General features: G+C 48.9%; 1 non-coding gene across 1 annotated transcript; it reads left to right on the top strand.

Moving 5' to 3' along the window:
* The first annotated feature begins 2,007 nt into the window (after positions 1–2,007).
* TRNAA-AGC (transfer RNA alanine (anticodon AGC)) lies at positions 2,008–2,079 on the top strand. Its single transcript has one exon. It is a non-coding gene; the product is annotated as a tRNA-Ala (tRNA).
* Positions 2,080–15,081: the final 13,002 nt, after the last annotated feature.

Raw genomic sequence — 15,081 nt, 5'->3', positions numbered from 1 at the left:
TGTGAGGATAAAGGAGGAGAGGAGAATGAGGTAAGCCGTTTTGGGTCCCCATTGGGGGAAAAGGTCATTAGGGAGGAAAAAAGAAAAAAGAAGAAGAAAATTCCCTGTCATGATTGATAGCCATTGATAAAACAGCCTCCCTCTGACTAAAGGGGCTCTATAGGTTTATGAAAGAGATGCAAGAAATTGGGCTCACCCCAGGAAACCTCTAGGCAATGCTCAGGAAATTCTTTTTCATATAATACGTCATCAATAGATCTAATTCTTGACATGGACAGATCTGTGGATACTTACATCCAGAGGTTGGAGCCATTAACAGATCAGGCAGATGTTTACACAAACCTGAAAGATATTCCAGGTTTGCAGAAAAATTTTAAATCTTAAAAAATACATCCGGATGTTTTAAAAAATCAGAAGAATAGAAGCAGTACCTGCAGCTTTTAAGACATGAATGCCTCAGTGGCTGTTCCTAGACAACCACAAAAGTATTGCCAGCCTTCAAGCCTTGGTTTCTAACAATTAAAGGTAGGGGGCAGGGTCCTTTCCAGGGCTGTTTCGCCTTTAAGGGAAGCCTCATAGTGGCCAGGCCTGGCAGCAACCAGCTGGTGACTCACTATCACTCAGCTTGCATGACTCACCTGGGATTGGCTGCTTGCTACTGTTCAACAGCAGCCACCCCACGAAAGCCGATTTGGAGTAGTAGTTTAAGATTCAGTCTAGGATCTGGGAGACCCAGGTTCAAATCCCCATTCTGCCATGGTGCTTGCTGGGTGACCTTGGGCCAGTCACACATTCTCAGCCTGACCTACCTCAAATGGTTGTTGTGTGGATGAAATGGAGTAGAGGAGAAGGATTTAAGCAGCTTTAGGTCCCCATTTTGGAGACAGGTGGTGTATAAATGAAGCAAACAAATATAGCATAAGATGGGGGGGCATCTAAAAAGATGGTGGGTGGGTAGGAAAGAGAGAAGGAAGCAGGGAAAGAGGAGTATGTGGGGACTGCCAGGAGGAGGGAATGAGGAGTTAGTGTAGGGAGGTGCATAGGGGGGAAATTGAGGTGCTCCCTGCAAGTCCTTGAGGGTTCTGCACCCTACAACTGGGCCTGGCCTTCTGCTAGCACTATGAAACTCGGCCAAACTAGCAGCCAGCACCACACAACTGGGTCGTAGTTTTCCCAGGTAGATGCTGTGGGGAGGGGGAAGCTGAAGACAAGAGAGCAGGTAAAGATAGGTTGGTCAGCTGATGGAAGAGAAAAAGAAAAGGAAGTGGGAAAAGGGGGAAAGCTATGAGAGCTTTCAGGGAAGGGAAAGAAGAAATAGTGGGGGAGAGAAAAGAGACTCCCAGAGATCCTTGTGGGTCCCCCACTTGTACAACAGCGAACAACTTGGAGGGCCAGTGTGGTGTAGTGGTTAAGAATGGTGGTTTGGAGCGGTGGCCTGTAATCTGAAGAACCGGGTCTGATTCCCCACTTCTCCACATGAGCAGTGAAGGCTAATCTGGGGAACCGGGTTTGTTTCCCCACTCCTACACATGAAGCCAGCTGGGTGACCTTGGGCTAGTCACGGCTCTGATAGAACTCTCTCAGCCCCACCTACATCACAGGGCGTCTGTTGTGGGGAGGGGAAGGGAAGGTGATTGTAAGCCGGTTTGAGTCTCCCTTAAGTGGTAGAGAAAGTTGGCATATAAAAACCAACTCTTCTTCTTCTTCTAATTTTTAGATCCAGGTTCAAAGGCAGTATACCTTTCTTTTGAGTATCCGATGTTGGGAGCAAACATGGAGGGAAGACCGTTGCCTTCCTATGCTGCTTGTGAGACCCTAAAGGACCCCTGGCTGTCCTTGATGCGGTGAAGCTGGAGGAGGTGGTCCTTTGATGGGCATCTCCACAGTGCCAGGAATTGCAGGGGGGGTGAAGAAAGGGTGTTTCACAGGATGGAAAGATGGCCCTGTGGCCTCCCATCTGAACTGCTCCCCCTCCATCCCTCTGTGCCCTTCTCTGTTTCTTGAGGAGGGGCTGTGGCTCAGTGGTAGAGCCTCTGCTTAGCATGCAGAAGGTCCCAGGTTCAATCCCTGGCATCTCCGGTTAAAGGGACTAGGCAAGTAGGTGATGTGAAAGACCTCTTCTGCCTGAGACCCTGGAGAGCCGTTGCCGGTCTGAGTAGACAATACTGACTTTGCTGGACCAAGGGTCTGATTCAGTAGAAGGCAGCTTCATGTGTTCGTGTGAGTCCATGGAGGGTTCTCTCCCACCAAGCCCCCCTACCCCTCGTGCGCCGCCCTCCTCCACAGGGTAGCTCCATTACGGCGACATGACTGTAATTTCCAAACGTTGTATTTGATCCGTCATCCATCATTTGTCATCTCTTCCCTTCCTCCCCGATGCTCCGGGGAGCCCATTGAGACGACATGTGACAAGTGTCAGCGGGTAAATGACTGTTCAATTCAAGGAGAATCGCGCAACATGCAAGGTCAAATGCTTCCCGGAAAGCCACCGCATGAATATTAATCCAGTCCAGGCTTGGGAACGCCGTGCTGGAGGGGGTGGGGGGGGGTGGCTGGCGGCGGGCAGGTGGCCCAGGGGACAGGAACGGAACAGGCCTGCTTCTGCCCGATTGCAGAGACTCTGGGCGTCTTCTGCCTGTCTGCTGAGATTCTGCAAAAGAAATAGACAGACAGTCAGAAACCCACTGCAGAATACAGCCTCTTTTTGTTGGGTTCTTTCTAAGAAGAAAGGAAAAGTTGCTGTCTCTCATGACAGCTTGCAATCTTCCAAGCCAGACAGGGAGCTGAATCAGATTTCCTGTGATTGAGGTCAGGCCCTCGAGCGCTTTGTCCTTCGCGCGGCCAGCAGCAAACCAACCAGGCGAAAGAGGAGGACGAAATGACGCCAAATGTTTTGCGATACGAGGAGGGAAATATGCAAATAGTCCCAACAACAGCAACAACTTGGAATTATGCAGCATTTGCATAGTGGTGGCGGGGTGGGGGGGAGGCCTGTCATTTGCCTTTTTTGTCTAGAAGGCAGCATACAAACATTTCAGATCCCTGCATTCTTCCAGCAGTCCTAAGAGGCCGGTCTGTCCAGGTCAAAGACTGACCTTGGCTAGGTGCATGCTTGTGGTTAGGGTTGCCAACCTCCAGGTACTAGCTGGAGATCTTCTGCTATTCCAACGGATCTCCAGCCAACAGAGATCAGTTCACCTGGAGAAAATGGCCGCTTCGGCAATTGGATTCTTATGGCATTGAAGACCCTCCTAGGGTGGCCAGGTGTCAGGAGCAGGCCATGAGGATGATATGCGGTAGTGCGATTGTGCTGCTTCCAGGTGCTGTTGTGCTATTCTGTCCAAGGCCAGTCTATGCCCCGTGTTTAGTCTTCATAGATTCCCATACTGTGGGAATTGCCAAGTACGACTTTCTGCCTCCTGGAGGGGGGGAGTTGCCTGGGAAACCGGTTATCTCCTTTTGCTCTTCCATATATGCTGTGTACCTTGCCTTTGACCCTTACTAGTGTCCTTTTGAATATGGCTTCTGAAACCTGTCGATTCTACCCAATAAAACTGCTTTTGTGGATTGGTTGTCTGCTGAAGTCTGTTTAATGGTGCCGCAGGACTAGAGCTTACACCAGGTCCCTCTTTGCCACCGGCAGGAGATTTTTGGGGCGGAGCCTGAGGAGGGTGGGGTTTGGGGAGGGGAGGGACTTCAGTGCCATAGAGTTAAATGGCCAAATTGGCCATTTTTCTCCAGGTGATCTGATCTCTATTGGCTGGAGATCAGTTGTATTAGCAGGAGATCTCCTGCTACTGCCTGGCAGTTGGCAACCCTAGTCCCTCCCCTCTCCAAACCCCGCCCTCCTCAGGCTCTCCCCCCGAAAAAACCTCCTGCCGGTGGTGAAGAGGGACCTGGCAACCCTATCTGCACAGGTAGGAGAATGAAGTGGTACAGTCCGGAAGCAGGCTGGCAGTATTGTACCACTTCAGACCAGCCCAGGCATTCTTGCGGGTGGGTAACCGAGGCCAGCGGGGGTGCCTCCCTGCCAGCCAACTCCAGACTTGGGAGCTTCTCTTGGGATCAATCCCGGCTTCGGAGAACTGGTTCCAGGAATGACGGCTGACGCACTGAGCCGGTTGTCTGGCTGCCGATTAGCGGGAGCCCTGGTGCCGTCACATTAGCGCCACCCGCCGTCGCCTGCCTGGCCTGCCGGTTTCCTAATGCCTCCTTATTATCCCCCAAACGGAGCCGGTGCTTAGCACCTGCCAATTGCATCCCGTCTCAGCCCAGCAGCTCCCTGGACAGGCGGCGGCAGCGATGCTTGGCCCAGCACCCTCTTCCTTAGTACTGCCTTTGTACAAATCTATGGCGAGACCACACTTGGAATACTGAAGACACACAACGCATGGAGATGCCTTGAATCAGACCCTCGGTCCATCAAAGTCAGTACTGTCTACTCAGACTGGCAGCAGCTCTCCAGGGTCTCAGGCAGGGGTCTTTCACATCACCTACTTGCCTAGTCTCTTTAACTGGAGATGCCGGGGATTGAACCTGGGACCTTTTGCATGCCAAGCAGAGGCTCTACCACTGAGCCACAGCCCCTCCCCAAATGAACAAATGAAGCTACTTTATACTGAATCATACCTTTGATCCATCAACGTCAATATTGCCTACTCAGACTGGCAGTGGCTCTCCAGGGTCTCAGGCAGGGGTCTCTCACATCCCCTACTTGCCTAGTCCCTTTAATTGGAGATGCTGGGGATTGAACCTGGGACCTTCTGCATGCCAAGCACTGCAGAGGCTCTACCTCTGAGCCACAGCCCCTCCCCTGTACTGTGTACAGTTCTGGTCACCACACCTAAAAATCGATATTACAGAGCTTGGGAAGGTGCAGAAAAGAGCTACCAAAATGATCAGGGGACTACAGCAGCTGCCCTATGAGGACTGGTTAAAACACTTAGGGCTTTTTAGCTTGGAAAGAAGGTGGTTAAGGGAAGACATGATAGAGGTCCATGAAAGTTTGCATGGCATGGAGAGAGTGGACAGGGAGAAGCTTTTCTCCCTCTCTCATAATACTAGAATGCAGGGTCATCTGCTGAAGCTGGACGGTGAGAGAGAGTCAAAAGAAATAAAAGGAAGTATTTCCTCACACAACGCATTGTTAAATTGTGGAACTCCCTGCCCCAGGATGTGGTGATGGCTACCAATTTGGAAGGCTTTAAGAGTGGAGTGGACATGTTCATGGAGGACAGGGGGCTATTCATGGCTACTAGTCAAAATGAATACTAGTCATGATGCGTACCTATTCTCTCCAGGATCAGAGGAGCATGCCCATTGTATTAGGTGCTGTGGGACACAGGCAGGATAATGCTGCTGCGGTCGTCTTGTTTGTGGGCTTCCTAGAGGCACCTGGTTGGCCACTGTGTGAACAGACTGCTGGACTAGATGGGCCTCAGTCTGATCCAGTATGGCTTTTCTTATGTTATGGTGTAGTGTCTTCTACCTTTGTAGCTCGTTTATTGCATTATGGGATGTCAGGTCTTAGACAGGCTGTTTGTTTGTATTGTTTTCTAATTGTGTGACCCTAGTCCTGTGGTATTGCACATGGGATATCTTATGATGCCTGGCTGATTTCCCCACCCCCCTATTTTGTAATCTTCCTTATCCGTGTCTGTGCATGAATGACATAAAAGTGGTGTGATGGATTTCTCTCCTGAAAAGTGCTCCATGACTCAAAAAGTTTGGGAACCTCTGCTGCAGGTCATCTACCTGAGACAAGAGCCCTGGACTCTACAGATCTTTGCATCTGATCCAGCAAGACCATTCTGGTCTTTTTAGGCATTGCATTTCCTGCAGCTAGCAAGTGTGGTATGTTTGTTCGTGCTGCGCAGCTAGAGCTGCGGCAGCTAATGCTCCTGCGCACATCTAGGTCACGGCGCCATTCTCTCCTGATGGGGCCGTTATTAGTATTTCAATTTATTTACCCGTTTCCCCAGCACACAAGTGCCCATTCAGTAGTTCCATCTCATTATCGGCGCTATCGAGGGAGCAGCGGGGGGGAAAGTTATAGCATTGAATGATGGGGGGAAGAGGGGAGGGCGGAGTTGTGTGAGGGGAGGGAAGAATCCAGCATTGGCACTGGGGGGTGAATGTTCCCCAGTGGCCAGAAACAAACCCAGCTGTTTGAGAGCCAGCGTGGGATAGTGGTTAAGAGTGGTGGCCTGGAGCGGTGGACTCTTAAGTCATTCTGGAGTACCGGGTTTGATTCCCCACTCCTCCACATTAAGCCAGCTGGGTGACCTTGGGCTAGTCACACTCTCTCAGCCCCATCTACCTCACAAGGTGTCTGTTGTGGGGAGGGGAAGGGAAGGTGATTGTAAGCCAGTTTGATTCTCCCTTAAGTGGTAGAGAAGGTTGGCATATAAAAATCCCCAACTTCTTCTTCTTCTTCTTCTTCTTCTTCTTCTTCTTCTTCTTCTTCTTCTTCTTCTTCTTCTTCTGTCATCCAGAATGGTCTGTCGTCCAGCATGGTGTAGTGGTTAAGGGCAGTGGTTTGGAGCGGTGGACTGTAATCTGGAGAACCGGGTTTGATTCCCCACTCCTCCACATGAGCAGCGGAGGCTAATCTGGTGAACTGGATTTGTTTCCCCACTCCTACACATGAAGCCAGCTGGGTGACCTTGGGCTAGTCACACTCTCTCAGCCTCACCTACCTCACAGGGTGTTTGTTGTGGGGAGGGGAAGAGAAGGTAAGCCGGTTTGATTCTCCCTTAAGAGGTAGAGAAAGACAGCATATAAAAACCAACTCTTCTTCTTCTTCTTCTTCTTCTCTTCTGCCTTGCTCCGCTTCAACCATATACACTGAGCCCCACTCTTCTTTGGTGCACCCATGCATTTTGATGTGAGGCTACAGCCACATAAAATGCCTCTGAGCATGTTAAGAGTACCTTTTCCTACCTGCTGAACAACTGCATCTGGCCCCACACACTCAGAATTAAGAGGACGTTCTTCTGGCCCTCATTGGGGGGGGCACCAAGTCACAATTGATTTATGCTGACCCCATCATGAGGTTTTCAAGTCAAGAAATGTTCAGAGGTAGTTTGCTATTGCCTGCCTCTGTGCAGTGACCCTGGTCTTTCTTGGTGGTCTCCCATCCAAGTACTAACTAGAGCCGGCACAGTTTAGCTTCCACTTTTTAAAGAAAGCTTTTTTTTACCTTTTATTGCTTCCTTGACTTGGGTCATTAACCACACAGACAGCCTTTTAGACTTGGTAGTAAGCTTTCCTAACCTGAAGCGTGCATCCTTTCTGGACCTCAGTTAGCTTGGTTTTGAGTGTTTCTAAGCATCCTGGAGGGCTTCGACTCTCTTAAAAGGTAAAGATAAAGGTCCCCTGTGCAAGCATCAGGTCAATCCTGACCCATGGTAGAAAAAATCAGCATATAAAAAACCCAACTCTTCCTCTTCCTCTTCTTCTGTCGTCCTTGGACCCAGGTGAGCAGGGGAAGTTTTTCCCAGCAGGAAGAGAAGCATTCTCAGGTGCCAGTGTCTGCAGACTGATGCCACAGGAGCATGGAAAGGTCAAAAAAGTTGGCACCCCTACCCCTAACCCGGGTGCCAGATGTAAATACCCAGCACCCAGCTCAGCTGGGGAATTCTGTGAGCCTAAGGGATCCCCTTCCAGAGTTTAATTCACACCAAAGAGTTTAATTCACATATATGCAAACCATAGCCTCAGAGCTTGCTTTGAACGCCAGGACTCATTTCAGAGGTGTGTTCGAAGGTCTAACCAAAGTGCCTCCGAGCATGTACAAAGTGCACTCTCTCTGCCAGTAAAGAGACACAACCCAGTCCCACACAAGGGTTGTGTATCTATGCACGACTTTTAGACTAGAGGGGGAATTTTGGGGGGTGGATTGTCTTTAGCCCCTGTGCCCTTTCATGCCATACAAACACTCGGTGGGGGCTTGCACTGGAGAGGGAGCTGACAGAACACCCTCCCACACCCGTTAATGAGCCAGTGGCAGAGTCTGGGACGCTGCGCTAATCCCCTATTAAGACCTTAAAAGGAATGCTGGCGCCTTTCCGTATAAACTCATTAACTTTTATGGGGTAATAAATGGATTCTATTAAAACATAATTCCCTCCATGCTGGGGGCAAGTTAACCTCTTTAAGCATCAACCGCAGAGTGGATTCCTCCCCGTCCTCGGTCATGCGGGGATGGCTGGCACCATCTTGGTGGCATCGATGCCTGTGAATGGCTGTGGCACCTCCGGCTGGCATCACTAAGGTTGCCACCATTTTCCAGCCATCGACTCCTGCGCCTGTCAGTGGCACCCTGAAATTTTGCAAGGGCATGTTTTCCTGGCAGGGAGAGAGAAGCCCTGGACGCACCTGCGCATGCCACTGCCCTGGTCCTCTCTAGAAGCAGTTGTGAGCAGCTCACCTGCCTCTCCGCTTGTGGCAAGGGGTGGGCAAATTATGCCCATTTCCTTGACTTGGGTTCCCAACTAGTTCTTAACTTGACCGGAGAACCTCTGCCAGTCCTTGGAGGAGTGGACTCTAATCTGGAGAACCGGGTTTGATTCCCCATTCCTCCACATGAGCGGGGGACGCTAATCTGGTGAACTGGGTTGGTTTCCCCACTCCTCCACACAAAGCCTGCTGGGTGACCTTGGGCTAGTCACAGCTCTCTTAGAGCTCTCTCAGCCCCACCTACCTCACAGGGTGTCTGTTGTGGGGAAGGGAAAGGAAGGTGATTGTAAGCCGGTTTGATTCTCCCTTAAGTGGTAGAGAAAGTCGGCATATAAAAACCAACTCTTCTTCTTCTCATGCTATGCTGTGTTTGCACATAGTGAGGGTCTGGGCACCATATTTAAAATCTGTTAAGATGCCATAGGGAAGAGCCACATTCTTGCCTGGCTCACACATGCAGAAGAATGTGATGGGGAGGTAATGGCAGGTCCCCTGCATCCCTTAAGACAGGGGTCCCCAACCTTTTTGGGCACATTTGGAATTCTGACATGTCGTGGTAGGCACAGGAACAAAAATGCTGCCGCAAGAGGCGAAGCCAGCCACAGAATGATCGCCACAACTTAACTTCAGTAACACAGTGCTGATCCTTGTGCTGTGGTGGCAGCTGCCGCCGAAGCAACATTTTTAAAAAATCTGCCCAGCCAGCCAATCAAATCTCCAAAAGTCAATCAGAAGCCCTGCTGGGCAGAAGCCCTACCTGGCCTCACTTCTAAAAACACTTGGGGGGCACCACAAAATGTATCGACGTGCGCCATGGCACCCACAGGCACCACGTGGAGGACCCCTGCCTTAAGACATCTGGTGGAAGACACCAACTTTGAACATTCCTTCAGGTAAAAGAAAGCCTCCATGCAAACAGAAAACCAGCAGAGCAGGGAGGAGAGGGCTCCCCCTGCTGTTTGCTTGTTGTACCGGCTGGCTTTCAGCTTGCAAGGAGCTATTCCTCCATACAAAAACATCCTAAAATCTGACCCCTTAGGTGCTCTCTGAAAGAGACGCAGCCCATTCAATGATCTCGTTCTCCTGTGTGAACAACTTTCCTGTCTGGCCAGACTGACAGGGGCGCTCCAATCTCAGTAAGGGGGAGGGGGTTAGGGTTACCAGGTCGCTCTTCGCCACCAGTGGGAGGTTTTTTGGGGCGGAGCCTGAGGAGGGCGGGGTTTGGGGAGGGGAGGGGCTTCAATGCCATAGAGTCCAATGGCCAAAGCGGCCATTTTCTCCAGGTGAACTGATCTCTGCCGGCTGGAGATCAGTTGTAATAGCAGGAGATCTCCAGCTACTACCTGGAGGTTTGGAAATCAGCACAAAGTACAAAATTACAAAATTATTATTAGTGATTAGGACAAATTACAACAAGTGCTATACAACAAATGCTTATCCTACTACGATACATAAGATTCACTTGATGTCAACCATTCAGGTGTACAATTATTCTTTGGTTGACATCAAGTGAATCTTATGTATCATAGTAGTAGGATAAGTATTTGTTGTATAGCACTTGTAATTTGTCCTAATCACTAATAATAATTTTGTAATTTTGTACTTTGTGCTGATTTCCAAACCTATTTAGGTACAAGCATAGTGTTGCCTTTATTTGTTTAATCTGTTACTACCTGGAGGTTGGCAACCCTAGGGATGTTGTATGGTATAAGCCTATCGAAATGTATGGGAGTGTTGCAAGAGCTCAGCTCTGTGCATTTATAGGTCATTTTGATGGGGCCTGGGCAAGAGAACCGCCTGGTGGGCTAGGAACAGAAGAGCCCTCGTGATCCTGGAGATTGGCAATTCTCGAGGGATCCAAATGTATATCGTAAACTCCTGGAAAGGTGGGGTGGGGGGACTACTGCCTTCTGCCTTCGTTATGCTGAAGCACATTCTTCCCTGCTGGTGCCATATAAACCGCAGGCTCTCCAGCCTATGGGTCGGGCCGGGCATGTCCTGGGGAGTAGTGCCACGCGGCCTCTCCCTGGTGCCCACCCCTCCGCCAGCCGCCACGCGAGGAAGGAGGCCAACCCACCGGGGAGGCATTTTCGATGGCTCATTAAGGGCTAATGAAAGCAGTCTTCCATTTAGTCTAACAACTCTAAATGGCTCTGTGTGCATAGCTTAGTTAGGAGATAATGTGCCGGGATGAACGGGGAACGGCACCAGGGAATGAGTCTTGACACCAGTCGCAGTCTGCCGAGCGGCGATAACATGCTCTCCCCCCACTCCTTTAATGCCACCCCTCCCCTCCCCTCTTTGGCCCTTCCCCATCAGTTGTCAAACACTCGTTTATTAAAATAGTATACCCCGCCTTTCCTTTGTGGCTCAAGGCAGCTTTCTAGGCCAAGATTAAAACCACATACAATACAGGGGGAGGGGGACCCTAAGCCCCCTCCCCAAGGAAAGCCTACCGCTTAAGCCCCATTAGAGGACTTTGCAATTAAAATGTGTTTCCGCAGGGTTGCCAGGTCCCTCTTCACCACCAACGGGAGGTTTTTGGGGCGGAGCCTTAGGAGGGCGGGGTTTGGGGAGGGGCTTCAATGCCATAGAGTCCAATTGCCAAAGCGGCCGTTTTCTCTCTGTGGGCTGGAGATCAGTTGTAATAGCAGGAGATCTCCGGCTAGTACCTGGAGGTTACCAAACAAAATAGTCACCTGCGCTGTAAGGTACAGGTGAAAGTAAAAACCAGCACTCAGCTCTATATATGCATATATTTACACAATAGTGAAATATAAGAAAAACAGTTCAATCATAAAGATATACAAAATACTATGGAGTCATAAGTGACAGCATCCAAACAAGGAGAGAACAGAAATATATACACAAAGGAAAGCTGCTATTAAATATCAAAAAATCCACTATATAAAAAGTCCAATGTATATTTCCAAAAGTCAATCAGACTTTCCTTTAACCAGGAAGATACTCTATTAAATATCCAAAAATCCACTATACTCTTCCTGGGTAAAGGAAAGTCTGTTTGACTTTTAGAAATATACATTGGACTCTTTTTGATGGTGGATTTTTGGATATTTAATAGCACCTTTCCTTTCTGTTCTCTCCTTGTTTGGATGCTGTCACTTATGACTCCATAGTATTTTGTATGTCTTTATGATTGCACTGTTTTTCTTATATTTCACTATTGCGTAAATATACATATAGAGAGAGCCGGGTGCTGGTTTTTACTTTCACCAGTACCTGGAGGTTGGCAACCCTATCCCAGGGTCTCCCACAAGGTGGAAGCCGTTATGGAAAAGGACTGAGCTTTGGTAGCTGCCAAAAGGCAACCTCAATTTTATTTTAAACCCCACCTCTCTCCCCAATGGGAGCCCAAAGCAGCTTACAGTGCCCTCCTCTCCTCTTTTATTCTCACATCCACCTGTGAGATGGGTTGGGCGGGGAGTGTGTGACCAGCCCATGGGTACCCACCAGCAAGCTTCTATGGCACGAGTGGAGTTTTGAACCTGGGTTTCCCAGATCCTAGTCTGACACCTTAACCACTATTCTACACTGGCTGTTAAGTGGGGAAACAACCAAACGATAACAACCGGAAGACCATCACTAGTGTGCGGGGACCTAAGGGAAATCATGGTCCTTTAGTGATGTGACTCGTAGGGCTTTAAAGGTTATCATCAGCACTTTGAACTGACCATGGAAACAAACCGACAGTCCTGTGTAACTGTTCTAGAATAAGCAGGATATGTTTGTGTTGGCTGGTGGTGGGGGAAAGTGCCGTCAAGTCACGGCTGACTTATGGCGACCCCGTAGGCTTGTCAAGGCAAGAGACATCCAGAGGTTGTTTGCCATTGCCTGCCTCCGCATAAACACATATGAACATAAGAAAAGCCCAGCTGGATCAGACCAAGGCCCATCAAGTCCAGCAGTCTGTTCATGCAGTGGCCAACTAGGTGCCTCTAGGAAGCCCCCAAACAATGCAAAAGACAACTGCAGCAGCATTGTCCTACCTGTGTTCCAAAGCACCTAATATAATAGGCATTTTAATGCCATTTTTATGCAATTAATGAAGGTGTTAATTTTAACTGGGGAAATCTGGTGCAAGCAATGAGAAAGTGGTGTGATTTCTGACAAGAGAGAAATGAAATTGACTGGAGGGATTTTGAAATCAGACCAGCCAGCCTTCCAAATTCAGCCTGTTTCCTGGCTGAGGCCAGCCTGGTGTTCTTGAGCCGCCATGAATCCCGATGTACTCGGCTTGGCACATTTCCCACTAGATCCAACCCATTTTTTGGCTTAAGCAGCAGCAGGCCACGGAGCTCTTCTTCTCCTTGGTGAGTCCCTTAAGTATGACCTGTAAGCAATCTCTGGACGTTTGTAAGCAGCTGCTTTGGATTACTTAAAACACGTCCCTGGTCGAAAGTTTCTGCCTCGGGGACCAAGTCTGTAGAGAGGCCTGGCCATTTCCCCGAATTATGGTGACAGGGTTGTGCTCAAAGAAATCACTGCTTAATTGCTTATTGAACTTCGGTGTCGGAGGAAGAACGCTTTGCAGAACTGCCGGCGTGGGGGCTCTATGCGTGTGTGCATGCGCGCATTAATCATGCCCTGTTTGTACCCTCGCTTAAACCTGTTTGCCTCGCGGGTTGTTTCCCCCCCCCCTTGTTCTTTCCCTTTGTCTGATAAATGAGAAAATTACGATGGTTTCAATGGATCCCCAATCATATTTGTGAGCTTCCCGACCTGAACAAAAACTGCCTTGTACTAAAACCTGGTATTGAAGCGTGAAACTGAGCACCGTGGAATCGGTAACAGATCCTTCCCACATTGTTTACTTACCACAATAAAGCGGCGATTTGGGTGATGGCTTTGAGCTTAGAGGGCCTTTGAGAAGGCTCCCGTCTGCTGAAAAAGAGGGCTTCTAGCCAGGCCAGTGAAATGCCCATCCATCTTCAGAGGAGCCCATTTAGGGATAACCAAACGCTGACACCATCATAATGGTTGTCAACCTCCAGGTACTAGCTGGAGATCTCCTGTTATTACACCTGATCTCCAGCTGATAAGAGTTCCCCTGGAGAAAATGGCCACTTTGACAATTGGACTCTATGATTTTGAAGTCCCTGCCCTCCCCAAACCCTGCCCTCCTCAGACTCCGCCCCAAAAATCTCCCGCCGGTGGTGAAGAGGGACCTGGCAACCCTAATCATCATGCCTTTGCCTGCGACTCCAAGAGGCCTGGGTTGAATCTAGCAAGGCAGTTCTGAGGATGAGACATGTTATGAAGTTAAGGTTGTCAGGTCTAGGTTGTGAAATACCTGGAGATTTTGGGGGTGGAGCCTGGGGAGGGAAGGGTTTGGGGAGGGGAGGGACTTCAATGGGGTATAATCCCATAGAGCCCGCCCTCCAAAGCAGCCTTTTGCGCCAGGGGAACTGATCTCTGTCATCTGAAGGTCAGTTGTAATTCCGGGAGATCTCCAGACCCCACCTGGAGGCTGGCAACCCTGAAACAACAGGAGATGCCAGGAATTGAGCCTGGGACCTGCTGCATGGCAATCAGGGGCTCCAGCACTGAGCCATGGCCCCTCCCCGCCCCACCTGTCATTTCTATTAACACCCCCTCCATGCTTAAGATTGCAAGTTCCAGATTGGGAAATACCCAGGTTGTGAAATACCTGATTTTGGGGGTGGAGCCTGAGGAGGGCAGGGTTTGGAGAGAGAAGGGACTTCAATGCCATAGAGTCCAATGGCCAAAGCAGCCATTTTCTCCAGGGGAACTGATCTCTGGCGCCCAGAGATCAGTTGTAATAGCGGGAGATCTCTAGCCACCACCTGTAGGTTATATCAAAATAGACACTTCTGTGTACCTTACGGTTCAACCCAAATCACACAAAAACTCAATTATATAAATAAGCCAATTCTATAATCCAAAATACAATTCTTCCACGTAGTCAACATACATTCACTGGAAAATTCATTCATGTCCTAGAGTATCACGCAAAAACGTGTTTACAAAGGTGAGTATACATAGAGGTAAGTCCATATGCGTTCACTCCAACTTTCTAATAATACAATCTTGTCTTATTACAGGAACAAAATTCCTTGATTAATCAACAAATGTCAGGTTGATTAAGCTGACATTTGTTGATTAATCAAGGAATTTTGTTCCTGTAATAAGACAAGATTGTATTATTAGAAAGTTGGAGTGAACGCATATGGACTTACCTCTATGTATACTCACCTTTGTAAACACGTTTTTGTGTGATACTCTAGGACATGAATGTATTTTCCAGTGAATGTATGTTGACTACATGGAAGAATTGTATTTTGGATTATGTGTGTGTGTGTTAAGTGCCGTCAAGTCACTTCCGACTCATGGCAACCCTATGAATGAAAGTCCTCCAAAATGTCCTATCTTTGACAGCCTTGCTCAGATCTTGCAAATTGAAGGCTGTGGCTTCCTTTATTGAGTCAACCCATCTCTTGTTGGGTCTTCCTCTTTTCCTGCTGCCCTCAACTTTTCCTAGCATGACTGTCTTTTCCAATGACTCTCGTCGTCTGGAAAATTTTTGGATTATAGAATTGGCTTATTTATATAATTGACCCCCTGTAGGCTGACAACCCTAGC

The sequence above is a fragment of the Euleptes europaea genome, chromosome 19 (assembly GCF_029931775.1).
Source record: "Euleptes europaea isolate rEulEur1 chromosome 19, rEulEur1.hap1, whole genome shotgun sequence".
NCBI lineage: Eukaryota > Metazoa > Chordata > Lepidosauria > Squamata > Sphaerodactylidae > Euleptes > Euleptes europaea.
The sequence above is the reverse complement of the archived record's forward strand: the minus strand, read 5'-3'. Positions and strand labels throughout refer to the sequence as shown.